We start from the raw sequence: 18415 nt of genomic DNA on the forward strand, positions 1-18415 counted from the left end.
CCTCTCGGGGGTTGGCGGCGATAGTTCAGAACACTCTTGTCGGGTGGCCGAAAAGCAGCTTCTGATTTCCATCTGAATCAATAGATGTTTGTGGGTTTTTGTTTACTTCCCCTTTCAATTTACGTATCCAATTCCCGCTCATTTGTTGTGGTAGGTTATATAAGCCAAACCTTTGGGCCTGCCTGATCCTACAGGCAGGTCCCTGGTCATTGGGATGTATGTTCTGCGGCACTTTGTCAATTTAAATGCTTTTTAAATGCTTTTACTCCTGAAAGGGGCTGCTGCATGGAGTGTCAGACGGCGATGCCTCAAACACAACACTACTGTTTTCCTGAAGTTGGTGGAAATTCCACGACTGGACTCACACTGGTCTGTTCCAGTCACACCATGCTGTCAGTTTCCTGTCGCCTGCGGTTGGTTAGTAAAGCCAAATCCTTCTCCCACTCACTTATTTCTTGCTCGGACTCCCAACAAAAGGCAAAGCCAATTTTTAAAAAGTTTATTTCCTGAATGCCTGAAGTTTCCATCTTATACTATAGTATGTTGTGGGTCATCCTACAAAACTGGATTTTAGTAAATCCATGCTTTTATCCCCCTGTTATTCATTGACTAAGATGTTTTTAGTTAGATTCTCCTTTGCAAGTTTTTCTGAAGAGCTGCACAGACATCAAAACCACAGGCCCAAATTGCTTCCACCATGGCTTACTTAGAACTTGCTGCTCTCTTGTCCTGTGGTAATGCCTTCAAGTAGGCAAATTTACTTAAAATCTTTTGGATTTGTGCACGTCAGGGTTCTGGAATTGAGAATGCTTGGTTCCTCCAACTGGAAAACAGCAGACTCTGGTGAGTTTTGCTCACCATCTGTGATGTTTTACCCATTTCTGCTTTCTCCTTCTCTTAGACATCCTGTCTTTACCCCATGGATTATCATATTCATCCTTACTGAAAATCAGGTAAGTATTAATTTCATTTTGAGTGAGTAGCTGTGTTACCTTTATTTTCTCATTCTTGTTTTTACAGTAATCTTTTTTTTTCCTTTTTTTTTTTTCTTCATTTATTGTAGTTGTGATACCTTTACAACCTTTGACTTTAGTTTCCTTTGGGATTCTGACTCTGACTGATTTTTGGCCGTATCTGTCCTCAGCTCCTAGGATGTGCTTGAGTTCCTTTTGAGGTGCTTATCTTGCTGTGGCATGCTTGGTCACACACCACCACAGTGACAATTCCCTTCTTCTGGGGTGATCTGACAGCAATGGTAACCCAAAGCCTCATCATGTATTTGACAGCCCATTAGCAAAATAACAGAAACAAAAAATACTGGGGAGAAAACATATTGAATCATAGAATTTACATAGATTTGCATGAAACAAGACAGAAAAATACAAAATTTTGCTTATTATAAAGACCAGCACTTCCAGCAAGGGAGGTTAAATTTACCTTTGTTCCTTGCTGCTGCTGGAGGAAGGAGCAATGCTTGTGGGATGTGCCATGCCAGAGAAGACTGGTCACTAAGGAAGGGAAATGTGGGTAGATGCTGAGCTTGCCCAAAGCCCTGTGAATACAGGGTAAAAAGGGAACATAGTTCTGTCATTCTGCATTATTCTGGGTTCACTGAGCATCTTGTTCTGTCAGAAACCTCAAGGATGGATTAGGAAGTTTAGTTCTGCATCCCAGGAATCTGTATTTACAGTGGCTCTATATAAATGGGACTGAATATCATCCAGGTTTGAGTTACAGACATCTGGCAGAACAGAAAATGAACATTTGACAGGAATAAAGACCAATAAGAAATATTTTTGCCTATGAAAACTTTTACTTCTAAAGAGTTTAAATGCAAGATTAGGAAGCTTCTATGACAATACTGGCTGAATAGAATAATAAGCATTTTTAAATGGGTAACTAATATAAAGCAAATGGTATTTCATTACTCACAGTGAGACCAAAGCTCCTAAGAGAAGATTATTGGTATTGTAAGAGTCTTCTTAGCCTGTGGCTCAGACAAAATGAACTTGGACATGGTTTTTAGAGTATAAGTTCCAGTAACATCTTCACTTGCCCTCACTTTTGTTTGTGTTCCTTGTTACTGAGAACAGAACCAAGAATGAATTGCTGTTATCTATAAGGCATCAGGTTGTCCTTATCTCTCTGGTGCCTATTCAGATACCAGGGGTCCTACTTTTAGTAGAGCAGGCCAAAGAAGACCAACTGGGATGTTTCAAGACCATCCTGGCCCCAGTGTGTCCTCAGTGATGATGATAAGCAGATTAAAGCCCTTTTTTAATTAAAAAATAGAGTCAGCTTTTAATATGCCAGTGCTAATTCACCTGTTAATTTATCTCAGTTGCAGAACTGAGGAGGCAGCTGTGATGGCCAAATTTTCCCTTTTATGTGGCCTTTGTGATCTTATTATCAGCAGTAGATGCTCAGGAGGAAAGCAGTCATCTGGCACGATTGACATTGATTTTCTGCCTCGGAGAGCTTCAATGAGAGAAGGCTCAGAACTGCACAAACAGAACGGGGTGAGCAAATTACAGGCATTTTTCTTGCACTTGGAAGATGGAGGCCAGGTCTGTTTTGTTTTCCTGTAAGTGATTGATTGTAAGGAAGGGGTGACTTTTCTCACATGTGTACATAAGAAGTTTTTTTCTTCCTGCTCTTTCTCCACTGCTGCCTTTTATCATGGTAGCAGGAGGTGCTGTTGATAAAGTGATGGGAATGCCAGAAATGTGACAGTGTCTCTCCAGGGAAGCTTGACCCTTCATCAGCCGGCTTGCCCTCCTTTTCATATTAGTTTTCACAGATTAAACATGAATAATAAAGCAATAGAAGTTGCTGAATGTAGAAACATTTATATTTTTATTCTAGGAGTTAAAAGCAGAGCCTTTCCACTGGCCTCAGGTGGCATTTGATCAGGATCTGAGTGATAACAGATGGAAACAAATGCCACATTCTTATTATACAATGTGTTTGCCTTCAAACTACAATATACCATTAAAACATTGTCACAAAAATACAGTACAGAGACAGTTATACAAGGTGAATTCCATGTGTACATTTTGCTATTTTCAGTAAAACACAAAATGTTAGTAAGTTTCTCTCCATTTTGCTAGTATACATGAGGTTTTACATGGTGACATTTAATTTCTGTTCTCTCCATTTGCTTGGGTCCTGGCTCGTGACAGACTGAGCCAAATCTGATGGTGCTGCAGGGGTGAACAGGGACACCAAACCAGGACCTGCAGGTTTGCTGAGTGACCTACAGCTCAGCTGGGAGGTTATCAGTAACCCAAAGCTACTGGGGATGCTGACCAGCCCTGGAAAGGGCAGTGCCATTTCTACCTGAGACATGAGGTTTAATTTGCCCTTAAAAATCCTAGGGTCTATTCCATTTATGCTCAGTCCTGCCTTTGCTCTGACATCATCAAGTGCTCTGCTTTCACACGGTATCAGTGTGTGAAGGAACTACACATAGCTACATCATGTTCCAGTCCTGTCTTTCCCTTTGATTTATTCTGAGACCTGAACAATTTCCTCCAGCTTTAATGGCTTCATTTCTTCTTTGTGAAATGTGAAGGTGTTTTTGCCTACCAACCTGATGGTGGTACTGCAGAGATTTGTTAATTGTGAAACATTTCATCTTTATAGAGCAGCATGAAATTGATGGATGGTATTTTCCAGAACCAGACAGGCCCAGACTCCAAAGTGAAACTTGACACCAAAAGTTTGGAGAGCCAGATTTCTTGTATTATTATTTTGAAATACTTACCAGGGCAAGATACAGGGACTTGGTTCATACTTCACAAAAATCTGTATCTTGTGTTGCTCCAATTTGGTCGGTATCGCCACATCAAACTGTTTGAACTGATCTCCTAAGAAAACTAAAAGCTGAAAGATGAGTTTCATCCTGGCTTGCACTAACAAGTATCTCTGCACAGAACTGATTAGCCATGATCCATACACCTCTGGGTCCCTCTCCTTGGCTGCTTCCATGCACATCTAAGGATGCTGGTATTACAGAGATCCAGAGCTTTTGCTGCTTCACTCCCGTTTTCTTTGCACTGTCATTGTGGGGAAGGGGAGGGGCCAGCTGATGCAATTCTCATTTCCTGGTGTTTACGGGGCTGTGTCTCTGCAACCTATTTTTAAATGTGCAGGGGGGGAATAAATATGGAGAGTTGTGTAAGTAAGAGTTGATTTCTGGAACACTCAGACTTTCACATTAGTTTTTTTTTTGTCAGTTGTCTGGTTTGATTGCAAACTACTTTCTAGCTGACGTCTTTCAATACCCAGAACCTCCAAGTTACTCCAGTTCTTCTTTTCCCCTTAAGAGGTTGGTTATGTCTGCAAGTGCAGCTGCAGTGGATTATGAATTCAATATAAAGCTAGATAAAACTGTATTTTTTTTGCAATAGCTTCCTAAATCAACACTCTAGGTAGCTGGACTAAGCAGAACACGTGATTTTGTCTTGTTTCTCTAAGGAAATTAATTTATTCATGAAAGCATGAGTCACTGTGCAGGATTCCAAGCCAAACCCATTCCCTTGATGCAACTCTGAAATCTTACTCATTTACTTAGAAACTGCAGGAAATGGGATGCTCTGATAAATGGCATGCACTTAACTACACAACACCACTTCCCTTTTGGACAGAGACACTTTTCCAGCATTTCAGACCTTTTATATCTGGTTGATGCTCCGTGTGATAGCAGATTATTCATTCTCTCCCCACCAAAAATCACTGTGTCCAAACTTTCATTTCTGTGAATCAGAATTCCAAGTTACATTGCTTGAAAGTCGGCATCCTATGGGGAAGAAATTGCTGAGCCATACCAACCACTGCAGAAAGCTGAGAGCACTTCTCAACATTACAGACACACAGACTTGGTGGAGGGACCTACAGATGACTATATAATAAATGATTATCCCTTCCGTGGAGGAGGAAGATGAAGTTTAACTTGCAGTTCAACAGATGCAGCAGTAGAACAGAGATAGGCAACCAGGTGCTTTCATTTTGGTTCCCACACTTTGCCCACCCCTGAGACTCCTTAAAGAGCTGCAGCTGGGCTAGCTGAGCCCTAGGGTAGTAGGCCTGAGGGGTGATGTTGGCTTCTGTTGCAGACCTCAGCTCTTCTGTTCTTCTCAGGGGGGACAAATAACTTCACTGTTTCTGCACAGGGTATTCTTTTAAATATTTGGTTTGGTGGTGGTGGCTGTTGGCAGCTCTGTAGGTGGGTGCAGAGCCCTTGGCAAAAGACATGACTGTGATACATGGATACTGTCCTGAGAGGTTACCAGGCAGAGTTTTAAATGACATTTATATCCTGTGTGCTGCCAGCAGAGCCCTGTTGTCATATATATGTTCAAAGAGCGGCTTGTCAGGAAGGGAAGAGTGATTTCTTTTTCTTTCCAGGAAACAGTTGCTTTGTAGTCTAAATTTCCTTCCACACCTCCTTAATTTTCAGTGCCTGTGTTTCTTAATTGAAACATGGTATGTTGCACCATGATTCTGTACCAAAGGTTTGAACTATGGTAGTGATTCCAAGGAAAAATTAAGATGAGGAGAGAAAGGTGCAGCCTCAATTGCTATCAGGCAATAGTTTTTGACCCAGATTCATTATGCAGCTGTAGTGAGATCGTTAATACACTTCAGGCAGGCACCAAGCTGAACATCCCTGTTGGGAGCACAGCTTTGCAGCACAGGCATTGTAAAAGCACACAGCAGAGAGAGCTCATCAGCTAAAGAGGCAGAATGAACCAGGGGGGTGAAAGTGGTAAAGCAGAATAATTGCCAAATATGGTTCTTGATTTGGCATGCTGTGTTTTCCAAGAATATTGCACAAATACCGACCCTTATCTCCCTCGATTAATTCAGGGTTTTTATTTATACACAAGTTTTAAATAGAAAATGAGAGGTTGCTGCTTGCTTATGGACTGCCAATGAATCGTTTTCACAGTGCTTTGCTAAGTGTGGCATTTCTGACTTGTGTTCCCTCTGTGCCTGTATTTGGATGAAATAACACAAATGTTTAGCAAACATTTGCAGGGCACGACCTCCTTGTTTTGCAAACTGTGGCAAGTCTTGTTTAAGGAGAATATTACCAAAGGGAGGAAGAGAGGAAGTATGACTTTTAACTCCTGTGGGGAAGTCCTGGTACTTACAGAGCCTCATGGTTCTCTAAGTTGGGCCCTACAGTAAGAGGAGCAGCAGGAGCAGGAGCATGCCTGTGTCCTGGGTGCTAAGAGCCAGGTACAAGCATTTCTCGCAGGCCACCTCAATCCTGTGTTGTGTTTCTCATGGCTTTATGCAAAATCACTTGTATCCCTAAACCTTATGCAGCTCTGGCTTTAAGAGGCAGTATCTCAGTTCGGGAGCCCTTTAAAAGATGCCTTGTGGTGAAAATGTGAGATAGTATAATGTGTTCTCTGTGTGTGTGTGCACAGAGCTGGATTTCTGGAGGCTGGGTCTCCTGAACAGTAGACTCCCCATATATTCTCCACATCTTTTTTACTAGTTGTACAGCATTTCTGCTTTATATGTCCTATAGGTTGTGTGTTTGTGTGATATTTAATATGATGTCAGAAGGAAAAAGATACCTGCATGCTTTATCTTTTGCTCACTCTGTGAGGGCAGACAGTGTCTGGAGTGGCAACAGGGCTGTGCAGTCCCCTGGGGCAGCATTGACTCCCTGCCTCATGAGGAGCCTTTGGGCAGCTGCTGGGAAAGTGGGGCTCGCCCATCGCTTCGCTCTTGGCCTCTGGACCGAAATGTTTGCAGTCTGGGCAGTGTCAGTTTGGAAAAATGTCAGCATTAGAGTTTGAGAGACACAGGACAGACCAGAGCCTGGGTTTCTGACTGCTGGGATGTGATGTGGTGTATCCATGTGTTCTGACAGATGGAACCAGGACTGTTGCTTTCTTTATGAAATATCATTCTGTGCGCGTGTTTGGCTGCTAACCCAGTGTTCCTCATTTTTGAATCTCATACTCTTTGGGGGTACATATTTTGAAAAGAAATCCATTTCAATCTGAAACTTTTGGAGCTTCTTCTTCTCCAGGTTTGGACTTGAAAAGTGAAGTCAGTTAAAGGCTGTAGTACTCAACAACTTTTGGAAAATTCTGGATTAAGGCTATGTCTTTTGTGTTCTGTTTGTATGTTTAGGTGTAATGTTGAGCATGCATTCTTTGGGTAATAATCTTAGGCTTTCAGCCCCTTATAAAATGTGCTCCCTTGCAAACAACATCTGGAGATTTGGAGTTGGTAAATTTGTGTCAGTCATGTGTTAGGTTATGGAGAGAATTAAAATTTTTAAAAAATAATCTGTCATGTTTCATATCTCCTAGGCAAAAGTTACTGAGGGGCAGTTAGTTTGGTGCATGACCCCTGTAAGAGTTCTTAGGCATATAAGAGCAGCCAAAAATAGCTCCTTGGAAGGTCAGGGAAGGCATCTTTTCTGCATGTGGGTAGCTTTACTTTTCCATCCTGAAACATCTATATGCCTTAAGGTAAGCAAGAAAGAAGGGATGGAAAGAAAATAGAACATCAGAATAGGCATGGATGGCAGCCAGAGCCTGTGTAATATGTTCCTATGTTCATGGGGCACTGTCAGCCTTGGAGTTTTTGTACATGAATTGGAGAAAGCCTGCGTTAACTTCTAAACCATGTTTCAGAGACAGAGTAACCAAATAAAGGTTGGATTCAGTCTCTTCCATGGGTGAACAACAGCAAGAGGAATCCTTATGTTTTAAAATGGAGCCACAGGCTCACATCCAAGTGGTTTTAAGCTTCTGACTGACCCTGGAGCCTGGAAGAAATTTCAGCTTGTCAGACCAAGTGTTCTCTTTGGTCTGATGTCTGCATGCTGAGACAGAGTTTATGAGAAGCTTTTATAGCAAATCCCAAAGTCAGAGTCACTGCAGAACACATTAATTATTGAGTAGGCAAGGGCTAATGTGAGAGGGAAAGGTTCTGTCGTGCTCTGCGTATTAATCTCCTCCCCCGCCCCTTCCTGCCCAAATCCTCCTGGTTAATCAGGTTATGTTTGCCCTATTTCTCTTGGGGAGCATGCAGAATGCTACAAATGGAGGAAGCAACGGAGGAGAAGGGCATGCAGGAAGCAAGAGTGGGTAGAGAATGCTTCAGAAATGAAAGCCTCTCTCTGACAGAGAGACCCACTCTGACCTCTCTCTGGGTCCAGAGACCCAGGAACTCTGGGTTCCTGAGCTCCCAGCAGGAGCTTCAGGCTGTGGCATGTCTCTGTGCCCTGTCACACCTGCTGACATGCATGGTCTCGCATCCCAGGTGTGTGCCAAAGGACAGTGAAGGGGAACCTGTCTGCTTGCACTCAGCCTGGAGGTGCTGGTGGTCTCTGTGGCCATCAGCTCCCTTCCCTGGCACCCACCCACAGCCCGTTTCAGCTGAGAGCCCCTGGCGGGGGCTGGGGGCAAGCTGATGTCCCTGAGGAGGAGTAGCTGATGTTCCTTTGGAGCTCGGGCTGCCTGCCATTAGCCTGAAGCGCAGGTGTTTAATCGTGGGGAAGCAGAGTGTGCTGCATGCTTCTGGGCTGTCACACAGCCTTTCATTGTGGCTGCACTCATCCCCCCGGGCATGTGGCTGCAAGCCACAAGAAAAAAGCACAGATGGACCCACCAAAGTAAAATGCAGCTATGATAAGCAAGGAGCCAGCACAGACACAGAGGACACTGCTGACCTCTCTCCTAGCAAATCTAAGTTTCCTCTTAGTCTGGAGGTCCTGGACTTTAGTTGTGAGTGTGCTATGGTTAGGGTGGTTCTCCATACGGGTTTGTGCCTCAGAAATGCTCTTATCTGCTCTCCTGACTGGGAGGCTGTGCTCCAAAGCTCTTCTGTGCCCAGTGTTGAAACCCAAAGCTTGCAGCTGAAACTGTTCCAAGAATGGGGCAGAATTGCTTATTCTGAAGTCAGGGCCTGATCAGACTTAGGAGAACTGGGTAAATCTTGATAGAAGAATTACATGCAGTGACTTGAGTGATTTTGGGACAGTGGCAGATAATTCAGAAGGACGTAGAGCTGCAGGTCTGTGTGTGCATTCTGTGTCTTGAGGTGAATTTATCCAAAAGCTCAAAGCCAAGCCTTTCTAGACCAAATGACAAAGCTTCAGGGAGTTTATATGTAACCCTCTGGTCCTGGCTCAGAATCAATTGAATGTCAGACCATGCTTGCATTTCATTTGTGCCAGGAAATGCCAAGCCACACAAACATTGCCCAATTCAATTTTGATCAGAAAACATGTGTGCTAATGTCTTTACAAACAGTTTGATGGGTGAGGGTAGGGGTGTTAATGTCTTTGAATTGGGTTTTAATGTCTCTACCAACTTGAAGACTTTGTTACAGACAGACTCCTGAAATAGACAAATGGGTCTGCACAAGCCTGAGTTTCTGATCTTTGAGGGAAAATGACAGGTTCAAGGAGGGATATATGGAGGTGGTTCCGGAAGGCCATAGCTTCCTAGTGCCTCAGCCAGTGGGGAAAGGAGGAGAGCAACACGTGTCCGGGAGTTTAGGATAAAAGGAGGCTGTGTCCTCCAAAACCTTGTGAGAAAAACCCCACAGGAATATGCCCTAGTGGACACTATCCCTTCATTGGGATGAAGTTGCAGCAGTTCTTTGTCTCCTTTATGGACACTGACTTTTTATCGTGTGATTCTTCCAGAGTTTTGTGTGCTGGTTCCTTTGCTTGGATCACGGTGCACTGTTTCTTTGAGAGGCATGGATTATTAGAGGAGGTATTTAGCACCTCTTCTTGTTCATCGCATGTATCCAAAACATCTCTGTAGCTCAAAACCAGGTGAGTGCTCTAAGGCCTTCTTCCAAAAGCATAAACATTGGCAGATGCAAACCCGAGCCAGTAAATCTTGGAGCTGTAACATGTTCACATGATTCCACATTCCCCAGCACAGAGCAGCGCCAACTGGGTGGCCACAGACTCGGTAAGAATGAAGACAGGCAGGAAATGAACCTCCAGAAATCATTCCTCGGCAGCAGAGGGCCGTGCTGAAAGGAAGGCACAGCAGCCCTGAGCTGTGGCAGGGACACAGGTGCCTTCAAGCCATGGGGGGATCCCAGCAGCCTTGTTGCCGCGGCACAGTGCCATTGGAAAGGTGTGCTGGGCTCTCCAGAACTTGTTGATGCCTCAATGGCTATGGGCTGGCTGCACATTGCTGCAGGACCAGCCACCAGCTCTGGTGGCTTTGCTGTGCTTGGGCATCCTCTGTGCACCCTTTTTCCAGCTCTGTGGAGAAACTGGGGCACGGTGCCGCAGGTTGGTTTCGCTGCAGCAGGCCGGCGGCATTCCCGGCCCGCAGGAGCCGCACGGAGCGAGGGGAAAGTGCTGACCCACGGCGAGCGGCTTGGGGTGGCATCGGCAGCGGGCAGGAGCTGCCTCGGCAGCCCGTGCGTGGGAGGGCTGCTGGAGCAGCTGGTTGGCATTCCCAGAGCTGCGGGGCTGGCCGGCTCCGGCGAGCTGCTGGCTGTGGGCAGGCTGGCCGGCTCCGGGGAGCTGCTGGCTGTGGGCAGGCTGGCCGGCTCCGGGGAGCTGCTGGCTGTGGGCAGGCTGGCCGGCTCCGGGGAGCTGCTGGCTGTGGGCAGGCTGGCCGGCTCCGGCGAGCTGCTGGCTGTGGGCAGGCTGGCCGGCTCCGGGGAGCTGCTGGCTGTGGGCAGGCAGGAGGAGGATGGGCACAGAGTGGCAGCTTGCAGGCTCACCCAAACACGCAGGAGGCTGTGTTGGAACTGGCCGAACCACGGCGCGATCCAAAGAGTACTTCTCATAAGCTGTTTTTGAGTTGACAGGAGGCTTTTTCTACTCCTCTTTGATACTGTCAGGTAAAAAGCTGTCAGTTGCACAAATATGTACCTAAATCTCCTTTTCTCCCCTACCTCTGCCACTAGGCTCCCAGAATTACATGACTTCCTAAAAAAATCAGAATTTACGATCTGGTGTGCTTCTAATTGCCCTTCTGTCTTCTAAAACCTGAATTTCTGTTTCCAAGAATCTTATGTATAAGTGAGGAACTGTTTGTTCACCAAGTCCCAGGATTCCAGAAAGCAGAGCTGTAAGGAAAGCTGCAGCAGTGGCTCAGCCCTGGTAGCACTGAAAGGAAGCAGGAAGGAAAAAACCTGCACTGAGAGAGTGAGCCAGGAGGCAGGGCTGGAACAGTGGCCCCATTGTCTGACTTCTGCTGCAGCCCATGGATGTGGCTGCATGTCCCAGGGAGCAGTGTATTACAAATACATAGTTCGTGGTGTGCACACCAATCAAATCACAAGGGAATTGCTCAATAGAGATGTGCGAGTGGTAGAGGTTGTGAAATAGATTTAACAAAAAGAAAAATCAACGCTCTGAAGTTCAAAGCTCTGCTCGTATGATCCGGTTTTAGGTGAGAAAGAAATAGGAAGTTTAGAGATGAAGAAATCATTATCTTGCTGATAGTGACTTTGAATAGGGGCTGTGGCGATACTCATTTCTGTTTCCAAACAGTGAAGTTTTTAACCACTTAAAACTCTAGGTATCTAATGCATTGAAGGTCTGATTTTGCAGAAAATACTGGTGTAAAACATCTATTAAAGTCAGGGCACTAAAAAAATATATATAAATCTTTAGGAACATTAATACAATAGCAGGGAATTAATTAAATCCACAGAGTTCTTCATAAGATCCACAGGGCTGGAGCTCCTTGGCTAATAAAAATAGAATTATTTTAATCTAAAATTTCTCATCATTTCCGCACTGTTCTGCTGAACGCATGATGTGGAGAGTGTGGAAAAAAAAAGTTAAGATTTAATAATGTAACATATATTAACATGTCAGTTCTTATGTGCCATTTCATGTATCCTGCAGAGATCAGGTTCTTGGAAATTGGATACTTCATGTCTGGACAGTACTTCCTTTAAATACAGCCTTTTTAAGCTGTGACACAGTTTCTCTGAATTTTATTGTTCCCAGATTGACTTAATCTGTCTGGAAACCTCAAGCAGAGTGATAAGCTCTTTATTCCATATGAAATCTTGAAAGTGGATATGTGATCAAGTTGGTAGATGCTTAATATTGGCCAATGTATTAAATAGTTTGTTGCATTTCTAGTACTTATAATGCAAGTAGCTTGCCTGTGTTAAAGCAGTTTTGAGAAACTCTTTGTGTCAAGTGGAAACAAGTTTCTTTTCCTATGATTTCTGCCCTTTTGAGGGAGGATATAACATCTAGTTCCTCTGAAATGAGTATAATCACTGCTATCTCCTTCTGACAAAGAAATACATAAAACAAAGCATGGTTCCCAGAAAGTATTGATAGCCTGCCCAAGTTACCTGAAAATGCCTGTAATCTCAACCTTGTAACTGGACTAAAGATGTCATTAAAAGCCTGCTGTAAAAATAGTTGTGCAAGGCCTTTAATATGAAAATTAGTATGAACTTTGTGCTGGTCCCATTTCCTGGCTTTATGTAACTTGCTATTATTATGTGCAAGTAATGGGGAGGAAAAATCCAACATAACCAAAAGTAAGGTCAACCTCTGGACTCTGGGCTGCTTGATGTAGTGTTTCCACAGATGGAAAAAATACTTCGGGGTTAAAGATTTGCCTTTGCAATCCTTCTGTAAACTGTATGCACCTAAAAAGAGCCTGAGGACTAACCTGGGTGATGCTTTTTGTTCATGTAGCTGTAGCACTTCCACCAGGGCTCCTTCCATAGTCAAACAAGAGAAGTCTTTCCATGGATTCATCCTTGGGAAGAGCTGAAATTGGTTTCTCTTCTCCTTAGATGCGTTTTTAACCACTGTCATTTGGAGACCCTTGGAGATGTGTGTGGGGATCCTTGCACACAGAAGACAAGCTTGTTTGACCTGAGAATGTTTGCACATCTCTTGCAATTAACCTGTGGACCCTCAGCAGCCACAGACACGACTCTGATGCAATCCATGGTTTTATCTTCCCTGAGAGTGAGAAGAGCTCAGCTTTGATGAATTGAAGTTAGCCCTTGTCAGTATCCTTTCTACTTCTCATCCACTCAGTCTGCTTCTAGATATCCTTATATATGGTGTTGGAAGTCAGGGACAATTTAAGCAAAATAGCCAATTCCTCTGGGACATCTTGGTGAAAAACAAACCTCTGTCTGTGACCTAGATCCAGTGAAGTTTTTAATTATTTAGATCACATCTTGCAGATGGTGCAGGAAACTTGGGTTTGGGAGAATGTTCTTTTAGGTGAATTAGGTAATGGTCTTTTCTTTAGAAAGTTTGATGATGACTAGGGTCAGCTGAAGGGTTTTCACCACTGCTACTGACTTTTTGATCACATAAATATTCTTAACAGCTGATGGTAATCTTGGGAAATGACAGATCCTAGACATTGTCCCTGATAATTTTTTCCCCTTGCTGTTGTTTGGCAGATGCAGATTCCAAAGCAGCTGTAGAGGCTGTGTGTGCAGCTGCCAAGGTTTGGGCCCTGTGCTGCCCAGCTACCCACCTGCCAAGCAGTGTCACCAGGGATGGCCCAGGGTTGGATTTTTAAAGTTCCAGTAAGAATTTTAATCCTGCTGCATCCAGAGGGAGTTAAATGCACAAATACTTGCTTATAAATTGTACCAGGTAGGTGGGGAAGCTGCAGAAAGAGCTTGGGGCTCTGGCTCACAGCGCTGCTCTGTGGAGATGCCATATGGCTCATGCTGCGCCAGGATCTGTGGTGCTCCTGCAAGGCACACTCTGCTGCAGCAGGGCAGTTCACCCAGCCCTTTAAAAGTGACAGAGCTATCACCGTGTCAGTCAGCTGAAAGTGAGTAAAATGAACTACTTATCTGATTTATTAGTATGAGTTAGTGAAGCTAGTCCAGTGCTTCCAGTTTGGGCAGGGACTTGCCCTGCTGCTGCGGAGAAGAGAAAACAGAAACGTGATAGAGTTCTGAAGCCTTGGAGTTTGGAGTCTGGCTTTTGAGATTAACCTTTAAATGAATCAAAGCCATTTCTTAGCCTAGCAGCAGTGCCTTGGCAGTGAGATTTGCACGGAACTGCGAGCAGCTGTGTCTGCATTAACAACCTGTGTGCCTTAAATGGGGCTGGATATTGAGCAAACAGTTGATAGTAAGGGCCTGACATCCTCTTTGTATGTGTGCTGAAGCTTTTACTTCTGGCAAATTCCAGTCTTGTCCTGTAGACTGACAACTGCTGGTGGCTGGAGTTCACCTCTGGTTTAGTTTCAGGGCAGGGAAATCTGCTCTCAGACTGCCTTGTCATCTGAACCGAAGCTCAGGAACCACTACCACTCGGGAGATTTTGTTTTAAGAGTTTGTCTGTGATGTGATTAAAATGCAAATGTAGCCGGTGCCCAGGAGCTCCAAGCTGTGTTGTGTAACACAGCAATGTGTGCTGTAGGGCTGTCTAATTATAGCATCAGATTCTGATTGTGGAGAACTCGATTATTTATCACTTAAAAGGGGGTGTGGGTGATGTTTGGGGAGCAGTAATACTGGAATAATGCAATGAGCTGAGGCAGCAGTACAAGTGCCAGAGCAGGAGGGGTGCCTCCCTGGCAGGCTATCTGTAGCCTGGCACCCGTGGCTCCTGCTGGCACCGGGCATCGCCGGCTGCGCAGGAAATGGAGCTGTGTTGCATAAAGGGAAGCAACGGCTGTGAGTCAGGGCTGCAAGGGAGAGGCGTTCTTGCAGGGAATGAAATGTCAGCATTCGAATGGAAGGGTTCTGGACAGGGCTGTGCTGTGCCCTGTAGGATTAAATAGGAGTCTGACTAGGGCAGGACCAAAAGTGCTTTCTGCTCGTCTTTCTGAGCTTTTTCTCACACATGTCTGTGGGTTTTCCTGTGGTGGAAAAAGCATTGAGTTGTTCTAGACATGAATTGTGATACTCCTCCTTTCCCAGGAGATGCAGATTAGCCATGGACCGAACCAAGCTGGCAGGAAATCAGCCACTGGATTGAAAAGTGCAGCTTCTCTATCTGATACTTCTTCCAGCTCAGGATCTCCTGGGCACAGGTGGCTTTATGGCTGTTGACAGTGAGTGACACATTGAACCCTTCTGTGGACAAAGATCTCTCGGAGCAAAAGGATGAGGTAGAGCCCTCATGCCTGCTGGCAGGGACCTGGTTCTGGCTGCCTGATGCCAGCTGTATCTGGAGGAGAGCACTGAGCCAAGTCCAAAGTGATAAGAGGCTGCAGAAGGTGCTTTTCTGTGTCTCCATGCACATGCGCCCCCAGAAGTGGGGGCTGTGTTTGTGAGTGTCTGTGACAGCTCTGGCTGCACCCAGGCAGGGTCTGTGTACCAGGTCAGTTTTGTTCACCCTTCCCTGCTGTCTCCCTAGGAATCTGCTATTTCTGAATGTAGCACAGAGCTCCACAGGCCTGTGGCATTCTCTGCGTGGGTACAGGGAACAGCTGCAGGGCACAGGGGCCTGGTTTGCACTAGGATGCTGCAGTGTGGTGTAACTTCCCCAGAAGCAGCTCTCCACACTGAGAGATTTCTTCTGGCTGGTCTCCAAGGGTACTGAAACAGTTACTGACCCCCATGGAGACAGGGCTGTGCCTTTAGGGCACCTCTGCTTCCATCTAAGGTGGCAGGAAAACTTGCTCTTTCTTCTGTGTCTCCAGATACGGGGTCTGGGGATTGGCAGTGCTTTGTCCCAGCTCTCATCCTGCTTGGGCATGACAGGGAGCTCTCGGGGAGGGGTTCAGAGCATGTCTGTGGCCTTGGAAACCAGGCTGCCCACGCTAAACAGGGGTGGGGGGTTAGGGATCAAGGCCGGGCTCTGACAGCCATGCTGCCAGGACACTTGTCCAGTGTCATGGTTCCTCCAGGACTGGTATCCCTGAGGCCTTGTTCCCATCCCAGCCCCACAACAGGCAGTTGCTGCTGCAGGAGCAGGGTGATGGCGGGAGCAGAGGGGGTACAAAGCAGCCCTTTCCCTGAGAGTGAGAACGAGATGTCCCCACCTAGGTGTCTGTCATTATACTTATCTGAGCAGGGGCTGGCACCACTGAATTTGGGGCTGGTAAGGGAATGAACACCACTGTTTTGTGGGTTGGTTTATTTTCTGCCCCCTCATGTGCTTTGATGTGAAGGTGTGTGGCACAGGGTCAGCTTGTCAGTGGTATGGCTGGAGAATGAGGTTCAAAGCTGCTCTCATCTGTCTCCTCTCATGAGAGAGTGATCAGCACCAATGAAACTGCTGGCAATCTCTGCTTTCCAGATGGGAATGCCTGTGCCTGGCTGAGAGCTGGGATCATCCCCTTTTCTAGAACTAAAAGGGTTGCCAGTCTTGTGGAGTCTAGAAATTATGGCATGAAGGGCTTCCTGGAAGGGAGTATGATGAGGAGGGATGTCCTGCCTCCCTGGGGAAAAAGTAATCTTAAATCCCTTGTTAGAGATCCTGAATATGTTAATTGAATAGGACTTCTCGTAAGGACTGGATTACAGCTCTGACACTGGTTCTGGTTTACCACGGTGGAGTGATGGTGCTTGCTCAGTGTAAAGTAGTGGTTATCACCTGAGAATGGTAATCACAAAACTGAATTGTAACCCCTGTGTTTGTCTTTGGACTGTTGTGTGTGTTTGCTTTTGTTAAGGCAGGGTGAGGAGCTGTGCCCAAGGGAGTGGCAACCCATGGAGAAAGGCTGTTCCATTGCTGCAGCACCCAGGATCCTTGTCCAAGACTGAGGTGCCTAAAGAAACATTCCACTGCCTGCTGTAGAACAGCACAAACCAGTTTGGAAGCTTTGCCTGGGGAGCTTTGTCTGCTGAAGGAGGCAGAAGGACAGTGAGGGTGTAATTTCCTGAGCTCTGCAGGGCCACAGGGCAAAAGGAAACATTCTGGTTTTGGTGACATAACGTCTCCGTACAGTGACATCTCCCCCGGTCCCGTGCCAGGCTGCTGTGAAGCATTTTGCACAGCGATGTGCTTCATGTGGCCTGGTTTTGCAGAACAGGGTGGTTGGTGCTTACCAGCAGAGAGATCTGCTGCCTGCTTCTGGCCCAGCAGTCTTTGTCCTGCTGAGTCACACCTGGCAGAGCGTTGATGCCAGCCTTGCTCCCAGTCCCTCGCTGCTGCTGTTTCCCTTCGTGATCAGCTCATGACGGGAGCGGAGGGGAGCCGTGCCCAGGCTCAGGGATTGTCACTTAGGGACGGCGTGGCTTTACAGCTCGGCATTTATTTCCTTAACGTGCTATCTGCAGTTGGGCAAAGGTGGAAACGGGGGGAGTGCTTACAGGGAAGTGGCTGTCGTGGGGCTGTTGAATTGGAGTTGTCAATTCCGATCATGGGACATGCTGTATGTCAAAGTTCCCATCAATGCTGTTTTATCTGCATCAGCCCATCAGCTGCAGGTGGAGAGGCTGCAGGTGAGGTCAGGGAGGATGCCAACACACTGCTCTGGTTCGTGTAGCAGGCTGGCAAGTCCCACCTGAGGCCAACACTCCCTGTGCAGTACCTGGAGAGAGGCAGCCTCTGCCCCAGAAAGTCTGGTCACCTCTGGCCAATTCCCAAAGCTTTCGAGCCTTGTCTTTATAGCAGAAGCTTTAGCTTGGGTATGCTCCAATGCTTCCCTCTTTTCTCTGGAACTTGCAGTCGGGGTCCTGTTGAGAAGCTGAAGACACGGCTTGGGGTTTAGGGGATGAAGTGCAGAGCTGTGGGTGCACACACATTGTGTTAGCAGCCAAGTCCTGGGGAGGTTACGCAGAAGGGATCTGGGATTCCCAGGCTGTGAGGTGCTTGGCCACAGTGTCCAAGTGTGGTGGAGACAGCATTCTGCCAAAGAGGTGATGGGCAGTCCTGTGGGTGAGCACACAGGGCAGGAGCTCACTTGAGGAGGGTGGTGCAGGGAAGTGGGGATTTCAGCAGTGCTTGTGGCTGCTTCTGCAGGGTGCAGGAGTTCTAATAAAGTGATGGTTTGTCAGCATGTGCCTGTGAGTGGACTTGGAGTGGGAGGAGATGGAGTGGGGCTGTTTGGAAGGTGATGCTCTAGAGAAACAAAGCTGTGTCCAGGTTTATGGGTATTTGGGGGGAAGCTGCCTTCAGCAGATTCAGATTTTAATGATGGTTTGTGAGGGCTGTAAGTGAGATAATAAAGCAACAGGATCTTAGCATGCATGAAGGACAGGGTCTAAGTCCAGGACATTTTTTCCTTGGGGATATGCTGACACCTGAACTACTGCAGTAGTTTGACTTTTCCACAGTGAAGGGTATGTGGACTTTTATGGGGAGAGGAAGACCAGAGGGCTGTCAGGTTTTGGAGGGGATGGAAATGTTCCTAAGGGAAAACACAGCAGCTGAGAGCATGTGGCTGTGTAAGTGGAGCCCCAGCCTCGGCTGCATTCCTGAAGGCACTTTTCCCATCACTGTGGTGGCACTCTGCCACCCAGCTGTGAGCCCAAAACGCCTGGAGAG

Source organism: Anomalospiza imberbis, chromosome 6 (genome assembly GCF_031753505.1).
Source record: "Anomalospiza imberbis isolate Cuckoo-Finch-1a 21T00152 chromosome 6, ASM3175350v1, whole genome shotgun sequence".
NCBI classification, from domain to species: Eukaryota; Metazoa; Chordata; class Aves; order Passeriformes; family Viduidae; genus Anomalospiza; species Anomalospiza imberbis.